The following is a 13573-nucleotide window of genomic DNA, read 5'->3' on the forward strand; positions in this document are numbered from 1 at the left end:
CAATGAAATGGAGATACAGCAGGTTAACTTCCCATAAGAATCAAGAGGCTTTTACCACAACTGAGCCAGCTGGAAAATAACCTTTTCAGATTTAAAAGTGAGATTTTTCATTATCTTCAGAGAGAAGGCAATAAAGAACATTGTACTGTACCCTGAAAAGAGCAGAGACGGTCTGGAAAGAAGAACCCTTCTTCTTGCCTCCCTTCTTGGCACCACCGCCTTCTGCACAATGAAAGAGAGAGAAAACGTTTTCAATTTTTTATGTTCCCTTTTGTGATTCTAGAAGAAGTATCCCTGTATATATTGGATACTGTGGATAAATACAAATACCTGCATCTCCACCATATGTGGCAAAGAGCAAAGCCAGTGTTTTCATTGCCGATTTCTGGTACAGCCCAATGACGGTTTCATTCAGGGGATCTTGTTCTTCTCGAGCCAGCCAGTGATGTTGTAGTCCACAATGCCAGCATAGTGCACCAGGGCGAAGTGGGCCTCAGCCTTTCCTTTGGCAGGCTTGGGCTTCTGGAAGTTGCTGGACTTGCCAAGATGCTGGTCATAGAGGTTTGTTCTTGAAAGACATATCAGTTGCCTTGGGGAACATGCACTCCTCTTCCAGATGGAGAAAATACCCATTGGCTGAAAGAAACATCAACAAATAAGTAGAAAGAGGGAAAGACTGATTACAAACTGGCCATCCTGGACAATGTTGCCATCTCTTGGTCAGAAGATTGACAGCACCAGAGGTTGATAAACAGGCCAGAAAAGGATGTACTCCATGTACATCTCATGACAAAATGGGAGATTAAACAAGCTGAATTTCATCTATTTCAGCTTTGAATGTAACATAATGGCTCATGGAATTTTATTTTTTGTACAAACATTTTGAGAGGTGCAACAATATTGTCATGTTTACATAAAAGTACTTACCCAAATGAGCTCATAGAACATGGAGACATATTGCTAAAATAACCTATTGTTCTCCAGAACTGTATACTCAGGGCTGGCTCTGGGGTTTTTGCAGCCCCAAGCAGCAAAAAGAAGGGGGAGGGTGGAAAAAAGCCATGATCGTGATCTGCAGCTCTACCACAGCTGCTTCAGTCTTCAGTGGCAATTTGGTGGCTGGTTCTTCACTCTGAGAGGGAGTGAGGGACCCGCCGCCAAATTGCCACCGAAGACCTGGATGTGCCACCCCTCACCATTGGCCACCCCAAGCAGCTGCTTGCTGGGCTGATGCCTGGAGCCGTCCCTGTGTGTACTTTCAGCAAATGTTCTGAATTCTGTGTGCCCTACATTCAAAATCACCACCTCCTCATTGTTGCATTCAGAAGATGTATACATTTGAGAGATAGAACATATTTGCCCAGAATTGTATTTTTCCATTTTCTATATTCACCATGCACAAAATTTCTTAGCTACAACTGTTGAAGACGATGTCAAAGTGATCAGAATATTATATTTCTGCCTTCCTTACCAATCTATCCAGGAAATGATTAAGTGGCTATGACATTGAGGCCTGTAGAGCACAAATGTAGGACATTCTTTTAATGAAGTTCTCATACTGATATAATCTTCATGTTTCTTGGCCAATATCATCAAGAAGCCAAAATATACTTCTTTTTCCTTTTTCTCCATGGTTTGCTTTGAAAAATGATTTCTTTCAGTGCTAAGGAGTATAGAAGCATACTTTAAATTGGAAACTGTGTCCAGATTTCTGAAAAGGGTCCTATTATAAGGTAATTTGGATCATCTTTCTGCTCTGGAGAAGAACAAACATATTACCTATCTTAAAAAGGGGACCAAAGAGGTCCTGGGGAATTGCTGAACTGTCAGCCTAACTTCGATACCTGAAAAGATACTAGAACAAATTATTAAACAAACAATTCGTAAGCACCTAGAAGATAGAAGTGAGTAATAGCCAATATGGATTTGTCAAAAAACATCATGCCAAATCAACCTCATTTCCCTCTTTGACAGGGTTACTGGCCTAGTGGATAGCAAGGAAGCTGTAGACACGATATATCTTGATTTTAGTAAGATTTTGACATTATCCCACATGACATTCTCATAATCAAACAAAGGAACTGCGGTCTAGATGAAATGCAAAACTGGTTGAACAACCATTCTCAAAGAATAATTATAAATTATTCCTTGTCAGTCTGGGAGGATGTATCTAGTGGGCTTCCACAGGTGTCAGTCCTGGGTCTGGTACTACTCAATATTTGCATTAATAACTTGGATAATGGAGTGTATAGCATGCTTATAAAAATTGTGGATGACACCAAGCTGGGAGAGGTTGCTAGCACTTTGGAGGACAGGATTAGAACAAAAAATGACCTTGACAAATTGGAGAACTGCTCTGGAATCAACAAAATGAAATTCAATAAAGACTGGTGCAAAATACTGTATTTATGAATTAAAAATCAAATGCACAATTAAAAAGTGGGGAATAACTGGCTAGGCAGCAGTATTGATGAAAAGAATCTGGAGGTTATAGTGGAAGACAAATTGAATAAGTCAACACTATAATGCAGTTGCAAAAAAGGCTAATATTCTGTGATGTCATACGTAAGACACAGGAATATGGTAGGTAAAACATGGGAAGTAATTGTCTATTGTCTATGCCAGTCTATTCAGCATGGTGAGGCTTTAGCTGGAAGCCCACTTCTGGGCACCACACTTTAAGAAAGATGTGGACAAATTGGAGAGAGTCCAGAGGAAAGCAACAGTAATGACAAAGGGTTTAGAAAATCTCACATGTTTAGCCTTGAGAAAAGAAGATGAAGAGGAAACCTGAAAACAATCTTCAAATATGTTAAGGGCTGTTACAAAGAGGATGCTGATTAATACTTCTCCATGTCCACTGAAGGTAGGACAAAAAGTAATGGGCTTAGTTTGCAGCAAGGGAGATTTAGATTAGATATTAGGAAAAACTTTCTAACTATAAAGGTAGTTAAACTCTGGAATACGGTTCCAGGGGAGGCTATGTAACTCCCATCATTGGTCCTGCGTCAGCACAGAGAGCTGGACTAGATGACATCTCCAGGTTCCTTCTAGCCCTACATTTTTTTTATTCTATGACTAATGTTTTTATCCCAAAATATATTCAATTGTGGGTCAAGGTATTTTTAATAACTAAGGCTGAATGTATGGACCTGAGCAGGGAAGAGTCCCTCTAAAATTAATACGACACCCAGCAAATAAAGAATTCTCAGATGAATCAGGCACTTGAATTGAAAAGATACCTTCTCAATGAGCTCAATGCAAGCAGCCAGGTCCATCCCAAAGTCAATGAATGTCCATTCAATTCCTTCCTTCTTGTACTCCTCCTGCTCCAGCACAAACATGTGGTGGTTGAAAAACTGTTGCAGTTTCTCATTGGTGAAGTTGATGCACAGCTGCTCCAGACTGTTGTACTACACAAAGAGAAAGACAAATGTATGTGTATTAAAGATTTTAAAGATATAACAGCAACTGTGAAGCTGTGGTGGCCCTTCTAATCCTAAAGTGGGCTTCCTAGTGTAAATGTAAAGGGTTGTATTGACAGGGTGCCACCAGCTCAGGCTCTGTGTGCAATTCCCTCAATGGGATTTGTGCATGAATATGGGAGAGCAAAAATACCTTGAATTCATTGTTCCCAGGAGAGTTCTTATTATCCTTTGAAGTCAATAGTAAGGTAAATCTATTATTTACTATACTAGCATATCTCCTGGGACATTTCAACATTTTCAGTGGCTGCCCGCACCAGGATTTCTTTGCTTTCAGATCAAGGCCATGCTTCTTTCCAGGCTCTGGCCCAGATAAGCTCCCTGCTGTGCCAGGATTTCCTCACTCTCACTGCAGGCTTTTTATGGGTCAAGCCCCCAGTACTCACCCATCTGACCCATCTGACCAGGCATTTATGGACTATTGATTGGCCCACTCAGGAATTCCCATATCCTGGCTCAGGCCTGTATGTGCCTCAGCCCTTGGTCTTGCCTTTGTGTTCATTGCCCCATGCTTGTTCAGGCACTTCTGAGCATTCACCTCATTACACAGTAGTTTCTTTGATAATAAGCTCAGTCTGTTGAAAAGTTGAAAGCACATAATGCTGCAGTTGCTATTTATTTCTACATACAAAACCTAATTCCGTCTTTTTAGAAGTGAAGCCCTTCAAGTGTCATGCTCTTCAGAAGCTGAGACAGGGCACTTCTCCAGAAAAGGTAGGCTTTTCCAGAAAATTTTAAATGATCTTAAAAGTTCTAAGATCTTCAGGAAAAACATATTTCTCTGAATTTTCACAACCCCTCAGTGTCCCTTCCAGGAACCTGCTGTCAGATCCCTGCTCCTTACATCAAAGATCTCAAAGCCAGCAATGTCCAGGACACCAATGAAGTACTGTCTGGGCTGCTTGGTATCCAGCTGCTGGTTGATACGAACAACCATCCACAGGAACATCTTCTCATAGACCGCCTTTGCCAGAGCACCCACCGAATTGTGCACCTAAACCAGTGGGAGAAGGACTGGTGTTACCATACAAAGCAGAGGAAGAAACCTGGGTGTGTTAATTCAAACCAGGAGTTCTAGATCACCAATTGTTACCTGCTGCACGGTTTGACCTTTGGTCACATATTCATTCCCAACCTTGACTCGGGGACAACACATGGCTTTGAGCAGGTCAGCTGAGTTCAGATTCATCAGGTAGGCTGCTTTGTCAGCCACTAAAAGGACACAGTCAGAGGAATCAATTATTGGACAACATATAGAGTGTGGTGTATGTGAGACTCTCTCAAAAGCACATGTAATGTTAAATGTTCTATTCATGCAATTCTATTAATGTATTCTTACAGTAGAGATTTTGCAGGCATAAAAGACTTGAAATTCAAAATTAGGCTTTTTTGAAAGTCAGTGAGAGTTAAGCACCCAGTACCTTTGAAAATATACCCCTAAGCACCTAAAAATAAAGGATAGTTTTAAAAGAGACCCCTCAAACAGAACTGAAAGCTAAAGCTTGACATTTTGACATAATTCACCTTCTATGGATTGATTTATTGCTTGCATTATTGAGAGTGTAATTTCTGCTAATACCTTCTGTGCCATCTGGCTCTGCCTGTTCCTCACGCTGCTTCTGCTTGAATTTCAGGTTCCCATAGTGCAGTACTGCCCCTGTCAGCTTGTAAATGGCTGTTTTTTCCTCAGAACTGAAGCCCAATATGTCAATGGCACTCTGTCAACAGAATCAGTAAAGTAAAGATCTTATCTAGTAAAGTTGGTACTTCACATAATAATTCTCATGTGTTACTCACATCTGTGGCTATGAGTTCTTCCTGGTCATCGATACTGGCTACACTGATCTCGCCTTGACTCACAAATGGGTAGTCATATGGGTTGGTGGTAATCAGAAGCATCTCTGAAAACAAGAATAGATCCCAATTTTTACCTGCTGCAGTTTGGTCTTTGGTCATGTATTTATTCCAGACCTTGCCTCAGGGTAACACAGGGCATTAATGGTATGTCTACACTACATAGTAAACCCAGGTCTGTGGGCCCCACGCCTACAGACTCATTGTTTCCAAGCTTACGCATGTGCATCATGCTGCATTGTAAACCCAGATTTACATTTGATGGACCCAGTTCTCAGAACCATGCTGATGCGTCCATCTTGCTCACAGACCCAAGTCAGAACTTCTGCTTCTGGGGACCCAGGCTTGTGCTATGTTCACACTGTGAAATGATGGAGTTTGGACCCAAATCACAATAGGATTTGGGATTGGACCTACCACCCCATGTGGGTGCTAGGACCCTGGCCCTGAGGACTTACTGACCTGAGTCTTACAGATTTGAGTGTGAACTGTAGAGGAGAGGTTGGGCTCAAACCTGAGTCTGAGCCTGGGTTTACATTGCAGTGCAGACATGCCCATAATTGCCCATGTTACAAAACTCATCAGTTGGCGTTACTCAGTGACCAGTTCCACCAAAAGAGTTAAAACGTTTCTTACCAATTAGTTCTGGCTTCTTGTTGGACATGATCTGATAAAATATGTGGTAGCTTCTTTCCGCCTTGAGCTGGAAAGTGACTCTAGATTTCTCCAGCAGATCTGGCAAGGCAGGTAAAGTACAATTAGCCACAAGAAAACACAATGGGAAAGAAAGAGAGACAGAGACTTGTGACCGATAAAAGGAGGTTCCTTACATGTTTCAATGTCAGCAGAAGCCAGTTTCCCTGTGGTACCAAAGTGGATTCTGATGAATTTACCCTTTAAAGGAAAAAAAAAGTCATTTCATTTAAAACCCTCAGAGGCAGACTAGAGATGAAATCCTGACCCCATTGAAATCAATGGGAGTTTTGCCTTTTACTTCAGAGGGGCCAAGGCTTCCCCCAGATGTATTTATTAATATGTAGTGAAATTTTTACCCTATGTCACTACTAAATATTTAGGTAAAGACCTACGCTAAATTATTAACTTCCATAGTGACCAATATAGCCACAATTGTACAGTTCACATAAGTTGAATGCATGGGAGGAAGGACAGCCTAAATGCACAAAAGTACCTAGGCGCCTACGTCCCTGTTTTAGGCATTTCAGTCTTGGTCTCATCAGTACTGTGACGCACAAAACTCCTGCTGAACCCTGTCAGTGCCTAAACTCCCTTGACACCTATGTTTTTGCAGTAAAAATTCCCTACATCTGTGTTCTTGCCTCTGGGCAGGGCCGGCTCCAGGCCCTAGCGCGCCACGCGCGTGCTTGGGGCGGCATGCCGCGGGAGGCGCTCTGCCGGTTGCCGGGAGGGCGGCAGGCAGCTCCGGTGGTCCTCCCGCAGGTGTGCCTGCGGAGGGTCCACTGGTCTCACAGCTCCAGTGGAACATCCACGGGCACGCCTGCGGGAGGTCCACCGGAGCCGCGGGACCAGCGGACCCTCTGCAGGGACGCCTGCAGGAGGCCCACCGGAGCCACAGGACCGGCGAGCGGCAAAGCACCCCCCGAGGCATGCCGCCGTGTTTGGGGCGGTGAAATGGCTAAAGCCGGCCCTGCCTCTGGGTGTGTGCACTTCTGCCTCCCTCTAGCCATAGGTGCCAATCTCCTGCCTAAGCCCCAGAACGATTGATGTACCAGGGAAGACAGGCATTCAGCTGGCTAAATCGCATGTGGGCCTGATCTGGCAGACATGCTCAGAGGATTCTTCCTGTATCAGGCCCCTCAGATGAGTTTATACAGAACAGCCTTCTAATCTTTAGTCCAATGGTTAGGGTGCTCACCTGGGATGTAGGAGAGCCCCCTCTGCCTGAGGGGAGAAGAGTTTTGAACAAGTACCTCCGTTCAGGTTAGTATATTAACCAGTGGGCTGTGGGCTCTTCTGATGTGGGACTCCGTCGGTCTCTCCTGTTGTTGCTGTTGCACTCAGGATAAAATTAAAGCATCACTAGAAAAAGGGGATTAGATCTTGGGTCTCTCATGTAAGTGCATGAACCACCAGACTATAGAGTCATTCTCACTTATCCTTCTTGTCCACACAGAAAGCAGAAGCATGAGAATGACTTCATAGCTGGGTGATTACTGCACTAACGGGAAAGGAGGGGAGACCCAGGATCCCACTCCAATGACTCTTTAATTATTGATCCAGAATGAGACAGTTTCATCCAGAGAGGCTGAAGGAGCCCCACATCAGAATAGCCCTGAGCTAAATGGTTAGGACTCTCCCCTGAGAGGCGGTAGGTCCTGTTCAAATCCCTTCTCCTCATCCAATGATGGTAGAACTTGAACTGGGGGTTGTAGTAAAAAAAAAGCATGAGACATAAGCCCTTGTATCAGAGGCCTGGTATGAGACCTGAGGCCTGGGCTAAAGTAGTGGTCAAAGTTTTGCTGATATCAAGCAAAGTCAGCCTGTGAGTTAGAGGCAGGACGTGCCCACAGAATCTGGCAAGAACAGAGCTGACATTTCAGAAACCAGAACACCTAGATACCAAACACATGCACCAAGATAACAGGAACATGCTGAACCATCCTAAAGATAATGTCAGGATGACAGCATGATGGATAGAGATGTTTATATCGAACCAACAGGTACAAGGCGATGGTTAGCTATGTCAGAGGGCAGTATCTAACCACATCAGAGGGGCAATATGTAACTTGTTTGTATTGGTATATAAAATGGAGTCTCAGACGGAATGTCTTTGGCCAGCATTGGGGGGAATGGAAAGTCCTGCCATTCACTGAGCTGCATCCATTGTCATGGGCATACATGCATTGAGTGTACTTGTAGCAAGTATAGGACACCAGTACTGTGCTTTGTCAACAATAAACCTGGCTGGGTGCCTTCAGACCTTAACAGATCTTGTGGTCATTGGGCAGTTCGCTCAAGGTCTGCTGCCCCAGTTCTGTGCACTAACTGCCCTAATAACAACTATGTGGATGAAACCAGATAATCACTACCTCTCAAATGAACACTCACAGGAAAATGATAAAAGACAAAAACACTATCACCTGTGGGTGAACACTTTTCACAGAGTGATCACTCTATGTCTGACCTCTCAGTGCTCATCTTCAAAGGAAACCTGCACAACACTTTCAAAAGATGAGCCTAGGAGCTTAAATTCATCACTCTGCTAGATACTAAAAACCATGGACTAAATAGATAATCTGGATTTATGGATTATTACAACAATCCTTAACCCACTACCCCCTATTTTTGTCCTATGACTGCAGAGGTGTTAATGGGCCACTCTACCTTGAATGGGCTTTACAATATGTGTTAACTATTTATACTAAACAATCTATTCCACCTTGCATTTAGCTGTGATGCTCAGAATACCTTTCCCAAACCTGAAGAAGAGCTCTGTGTGGCTGGAAAGTTTCTCCCTCTCATCAACAGAAATTGGTCCAGTAAAAGATTTTACCTCATCCACCTTGTCTCTCTACTATAATTTCTGGTATTTATATGTATATCTGATCTGTTGTCATTTGAAGGCCAGTAAAGACATGATAAAAAATTCTAATTATATGAACATAAATTGTCCCATCACTGCAGTTGAGTGAGTGGCAGACACCGTACCCTCATGTTTGCCTAGAACTAAGAGCATTTCTGACAAAAAGACTTACAAAACGAGAGGAGTTGTCATTCCTCACAGTCTTGGCATTACCAAAGGCCTCCAGCAGGGGGTTGGCACTGATGATTTGATCTTCAAGGGTCCCCTACAAAGTAATAATTATTGTCAAATTAAGGGTGTTTTAAACCAGTACATACATGGTGGTTTCATAAAAGAGCATTTAATCCCATCCCTAGTGACCAACTCACTTGCATTTTGCCTGGCTCTTCCTTCTTCTTCTCCCCACTAGCTGCAATTGTTGCAAAGTACTGGATGACACGCTTGGTGTTCACAGTCTTTCCAGCACCGGATTCTCCGCTGCAAATCAAACAGAGAAGCAGAGAACACATTACCAAAGAGTTTGTTCCTGCAGCGCACAGCAAAGCCAACAAAAAACGGAGCAGGGAAATATACATACGTGATGAGGATCGACTGATTCTCCCGATCTGTGAAAGAAACAGAACCAAAGAGACTTTTAAAAGAGTTACTGAGTAACATTGAACTGATTGAAATGTGTTTGAAGTAAATATGAGATTGTCAAAATTTTTATTTGAAACTTTTTTCAACAAAATCTAACCTTTTTTCCAAACTAGAAACTTTCTCTGTTGTTTCTGATCTCTTGAGATTTTTTTTTTAATCAGCATTGGAAATTTTTGAGTTTTTAGATCCTTTTTTTCCCCTTTTGTTTTCTTTTTTTGTCACTGAATGCCAATAGAATGAATTATGTCCAGAATGGATTCAGGGGGTTTCTAGTCACTTTTTCTGTTTTCTTTTTCTCTTTTTTTCATTTTAGAACTAATCTTACCCTTCCCTTCATTTTACCTATTCTGGCAGTTTCTATAAGTTACAAAATGGGAAAAGGAAAAAACAAAATGAAAATGTGAACATAAAATAAAGCTTTGGGCATCATCCACTCTACTGCATTCAGTGGTAAAGGGAGGCGGGGAAGAATAGAAGAAAACAAAACCAATATTTTAAAAATCATTTCATTTTGTAATGAAATTACTTCAATTTTTTTATTTTTTCATGAACTATTTTATCTCTATCTCTCTCTCCCTTGCTCTTAAACAATCTATGTATCAATTCCATGATATTTAGGTTTTGAGTTAAATTCACATGGATTGACAGACCCATAGGATACATAGGCTTCAGACCAACTTACACACATTTTCCTTTCATCAAATTGTATTATTCAGGAATCTGAACAAGTGACACATCTCTGTAGGGCAAACGATTTTATAAACAATACTCTTAACTAAAAGACAACTAAAAGTTTGCAAGTTCATCCAAAGCTCTTGGAGCTGAAAGTTCATAGTAGTTTCTGAATCCAGCTGTGCTGGCAATACCATGAGATCAACATTTTATCAAAGCATTTTGCACTTTTGTTCTAGGCCTGGTTGAAACCTGGGAACAAAGAACAGGTGTGGTTTTTTTTTAGAAAAATTAACCAAACTTTCCAGAATACCAAAAAGGATTTGTGTGAAATTTTGGGTCAGGTTTAGATTCAAGTGCTGGACAATGTTTTGGATCAGTTTCAATGTAGGTTTGGATGAATTCTTGTTTCATCTGAACCGCTTTACCTATCACTATTCTTAGCATGTTCAGTGTCTTTGGCTATATGTTATGGGTTTGATTTTTAGAAAAACAAAGTGAAAAAATATGTGTAATTTGCATTGGTACTGATGATGGCTGTGAAGGAAATAAGGCTCACAGATATTTGCTCACTGGTGCATGCCCCTAATACTGCTAAAACTCAGCCACTGTGATTCCTCATATGAAATTTTCACTCTATAATCACTTCTCAGGAGTTGAGCTGCTCACCAGTTAACATGAACTGATAGGCGCTGTCAGAGATGGAGAAGATGTGGGGAGGGGCCTCTTGACGCTTTTTGCCCCTGTAGGCAGCCACAACTTCTGGGTTGTACACTGGCAGCCACTTGTAGGGGTTGATAGTGACACAGAAGAGACCCGAGTAGGTCTGAAAGAAAGGAAGATAATGTGATTGGCTTCCACATGATTTAGTATAGCTGTTGGTTTGGAAGTCCAGGAAAGACTTCAGCCTGTACTTACATAGATCATCCAGGCTGCATAACGCTCTTTGAGGTTATACAGGACGCCTGGTTCATGGAGATGGGTCATCATCGCCATGTCCTCGATTTTATCATATTTGGGAGGGTTCATGGAGAAGATTTGATCTTCCTTAACAGTCAAAGTCTGGAAGGAAAGAAGAGACCTGTTTCTATCAGCTAAGAGAAGAGAAGGAACAAAATGTTTTCCTTACTCCTTGTTTTTACTCACTTCTCCTTTTTCAGTCTTGACCGTGACCTTCCCTCCTTCTCTGCTCTGGATTGTGCTTTTCACAAAGGATTCCTTGGGATGCGCCACAAAGACCGATGTCTTAGCATCAAAAGGCTTATTCTGGTCCTCAATTCTCTCCTTCTCCGACTTTCGGAGGAAAGGAGCTGCCACCCCAAAGACGGCCATCTCAGCATCCGACGACATGGCTGCAGTTTATTTAGGGCAGCTCAGCAGTGAGCTCTGATGGGGAGAAAATGTTACACTGATGAATCAGTAATATTCTGCATCCATTGGGACACCTCTGACATTTTCTACCTTTGGGATGGTTTAGTGGGGGTAAATTGTAAGGCATCTGTTGAAAATCACTGGGAGTATGGCTCCTCATGGATATGAGGAATGTGAGGGTAAGGTTCTGAACTACAGACCTGAAGGTTTGAATCTTGCCTGCCTCAGACAAAAAGGCCACCTTGAGTTCATTTAGCTGTAGATTGGTTCCCCATTCCATTGGGTTGGTGTACCCCAAGGTAATCAGACATGATGTTGCCACGTTGCTCCCTTGTGTACTGTTAACTATGACGCTAACATGTCTTAACTACATCAGCCTGATGAGTCATTGGCTTGCGGGAGTTTGGCTCCTAATTCAGTTAGGCATTGCAGAGCAGAACAATAGTTTAATGATCTGGGCCTAAATCTATGGAAAAGACCCTTGCTATTCTGTACTCAGTGATTCAAACAATAAAACAAGGTGAACAAACAATAAAAACCATGGATAATGCAACTTTTTTAACGAATTGCCACTGTTCAATTTCAATTATTTATTATAACACTTAGTATAGTTGTAAATGTGCTGGAATATAATTTATAAAAATAACTAAGGCCAAGATTTTAAAAAATAGGAGTTGGAATTCTAAACCCATTATTAGGCTCTTAAATAAACTATGGATTTATAACAACAGGGAACTGCTGAGTTCTCAGCAGTTTTGAAAATGAGGCTTTTTTATTACATGTTTTAAAATGACTTGTAAGTTCTGATGACAAACTTCTTCAATACAATTTGGTACAGAGAATTCCTGACAAAATGATCATCACAATAATACATATGTCTGAGGAAAAAGAATAAGATTTTGCAATATTCCTTCAGCTGGTGGGCTCTAGCCACCTTGGATACAATCATATCAAAACCTAAAGTCTAGAACTTATCAAACTGATTGGTTAAAAGTGAGGATCTAGGACAGGGCACTGTCCAGACTAGCATCAGCGGTCACTGGCTTCAAGTTCAGCCACTGTGGAGACCCTGACTGCCATAGGCAGCATAGCCCAAGCACAATATGTAATGCATTTGCACAATGGGTATAAATATTAGGGGCTACAGCAACTGTCCATTCAGGAATACAGAAATCCCACCCTAGACAGTCTCTTACTATCCCCTTGGAATCAGTAAATCAGAATCTTACCTCGTGTGATACCAGATGGATAGTATGCAGTGTGGAAGCTGATCGATACTGTAAAATAGAAATAGATATTTCCTTCTTATTGCTGCACGAAATTCCAGTGATAAATTATAGACTGAAAATATATAGGCACCTTGAAAAGCAGATTTAAAATCACTGCTAACAGAGTCAATCCCTCATGGAAATTAGTGCTAGCAGCTTCAGGAATGTAGCTGGATGTGTGGAATGCAGGAGAAATGTCCCCTCTCCACAAACCCAGGTCCCTCCATATGCTTACCTTGAAGCTTTCTGAGCAAGGACAAGGCAATTTTTTTCCCAGGGGTCCTTTTATAGGGTCTGTTCTGCATCTGCAACAGATCTTCAGTCAAAGCATTTTTGGCTAACCTTTCTCTGGCAAAGTATTGTATGGCATACTTAACTAAAGGCATAATTGTCATTTGACATGACCAGATATAATTAGAAATTTTTGATGTCTTACCGGCTATATGAATTAATCTCCTATAAATAATTTGACACGGGAATCTGGCCTAATGGGTCAGCTAGAGAACTGAATCCAAGACTCCAAAGTTCTATTGCTGGCTTCCCACTGACTCTTGGAATGTCCTAGGGCAGATTACTTAGTATTGCTTTGCCTCAATTCTTCTAGCTATAAAAGTGCCATAATAGTATCTATCAACATCAAAGGCTGTTGTGAAGTTTATGAAAAAATGCTTTAAGACCCTTCTGGCCTTAACCTTGAAACTCTATTAATCTAGGTGTTCCTC

The 13573-nt window shown here is 41.8% G+C and overlaps 1 pseudogene; it reads right to left on the bottom strand.

Moving 5' to 3' along the window:
* LOC115635479 overlaps positions 1-13141 on the bottom strand; it is a 34409-nt pseudogene extending 21268 nt beyond the window's left edge.
* Between the last annotated feature and the right edge of the window lie 432 nt (positions 13142-13573).

The sequence above is a fragment of the Gopherus evgoodei genome, chromosome 15 (genome assembly GCF_007399415.2).
Source record: "Gopherus evgoodei ecotype Sinaloan lineage chromosome 15, rGopEvg1_v1.p, whole genome shotgun sequence".
In the NCBI taxonomy this organism is placed as follows: Eukaryota; Metazoa; Chordata; order Testudines; family Testudinidae; genus Gopherus; species Gopherus evgoodei.